This window comes from Carlito syrichta, unplaced genomic scaffold (genome assembly GCF_000164805.1).
Source record: "Carlito syrichta isolate Samal-C Ts95f unplaced genomic scaffold, Tarsius_syrichta-2.0.1 Scaffold230223, whole genome shotgun sequence".
Lineage (NCBI taxonomy): Eukaryota > Metazoa > Chordata > Mammalia > Primates > Tarsiidae > Carlito > Carlito syrichta.
In genome coordinates, this window is record NW_007174319.1 from 1 (window position 1) to 2,371 (window position 2,371).

A 2,371-nucleotide genomic window follows, 5' to 3' on the forward strand; every position below is an offset into this window, starting at 1 on the left:
CTGTAACCTGACACGCCTACTCTTCACATCAGGGAAGCCATAGAGGGTTAGTCAGGGTTCAGAACTCCCAATCCTGCCTAACTAGGAATATCCCCCACTCAGGTTTCAGTCGAAGCCAAGGGTGGTACCTCGACTTTTATAATCACTTGTCAAGAGGGGTAATGCTTTCACCTTCTCCCTGCTGGTATGATGCAGAGGAATTGATCACTGATACTGAAGGCAGAAAAAGATAAATTACCCAATGAGGACAACAGAGAGGAAAGAGAAGGGGGGAAAGGAGAAAAGTCTCAGAGACCTGTAGGTCAATACAAAGGTTCTAACATTCCTATCACTGAAATCCCATAAGAAGTGGATAAAGTAAGTATACGACTGATAATAGTTTAAGAAAGGATAGCTAAAAATTTCCCAATCTGTGAAATGAAACCTACAAATTCAACACCTTAGTGAGCATCTGTCAAAATAAATCTGAAGAAATCCACACCAAGACACACTATAGTCAAATTTATGAAAACTAAATCTAAAATAAATAGATAAATGAATAAATAAAATATTGAAAGCAGCAAGAGATAAATCATATCTTACTTATGGGGGAAAAAAGTACAAAGACATTCAAACTCCATCAAGTTTATCATCAGAAACCAGGGGAGCCAGTAGAAAGAGCCACATTTTTCAAGTTCTGAAACAAAAGAATGATCAACCCAGAACATGTATTCAGAGAAAATATCCTCAACAATCATATGGAACCCAAGACATTCTCAAAAGAAGGAACACTAAAATAATTTGTTGGTAGTACAACTACCCCTAAAAGAATGACTAAAGGCAAGTTCTCTAAACAGAAAGGAACGATAAAAGAAATAATCTTAGAATATAAAACAAGGCAGAATGATAAGGCAATCAAACCAGAGTTGAATACAATAATTTTTCTCCATTTAGGATTTCTAAATTAGATTTTTCACTTGAAGTCAAACTGTAACATTTTTTGATGCAAATGCCAAGTATGCCTAAGAAATGTTTAAGACAATTAAAAACAGGAGTAGGATAAAGACATATATTAGGAGACAGAGTTTCTTTTATTCTTTTATTGACTTACAACTCTTCTGCAGGAGATAAGGTTTCTAATACATTACTAGAAGACGTAAAATGTTGACAACAGATTGTAATATCTACCCATCTGTCTGTCTGTCTGTCTGCCTGTCTACCTACATACCTACCTACCATCTTACCTGCCTACTTATCTGATATCTAAAGTAATCAGTAAGAAGAGTAATGCAAAAAGACATACTTAAATACACTACAATTAAAAATTGAATTTAAAAAATTTCTGATAAAGAGACAAAAGAAAACAGATAAACAAAAGAGAGAGAGAAAGAGAGAGAGAAAAAGAGATAGAGAGAAATACAGAGAGAGAAGAGAGGAACAGGAAAAACTAAATGGCACATTTAAGTCCTAACATATAAATAACAGCATTAAAAGAAAGCCATCTATAAATACCAAATAGAAGACAGATTTTTGATTAGTGAATTAACAAAAAAGTTCTCTATCTTCTGTCTACAACAAATGTGCATTAAATACAATGAAATAGGCAGATTAAAAATAAAGAGAGAAGTTTAAAGTAATTACAAATGTTTCAGGCAATATCCCAATTACACCAATTTGATTTTGCAAATTATTTAAATGCATAACATTAATATATCTACCTAAAAAATATGAACAAACTTTATTTATCAATAAAAAATAAAATCTTTAAAGGCTGGGAAAATACACCAATAATAATCCAAAGAAAACAGGAATGGCAATATGGATATCAGATAATGTAGAAGCAAAAACAATTACCAGAGACAAAGATGGACATTTCATAATAAAAAATGGTCAATTCATGAAGAACACATTGCAGTCTTGAATGTGTATGTACCCAAAAAACCAGTGCTACAAAATTTGAAAACAAAACTGATACCACTAAAAAGAGAAGTAGATGAATCCACAATTATAGCTGGAGACTTCATCCTTCCTCTCTCAACAATTGATAGAACTACCACACAGACTCAGCAAAGATTTTAAAGAAACAACACCATCAACCAACTGATTCTAACTGGCAATTATAGAAAAATGCACCCAACGACAGCAGAATACAAATTATTTTCTTGTGTCCATGGAACATATACCAAGATGAACCAAATCCTAAGACATAAATTAAAGCACAACAAATTTTAAAAGACCTCAAATCATAACAGTGTGTTCTCTGACCACTGTGGAATCAAATGGGAAATCAACAATAAAACCATAACAAAAAATCTCCAAAAAGTGCAAACAAAATACTTGTAAATAATCCATGAGTCAAATAGAAATTATCGATGTTTAAAAAATTATTGAA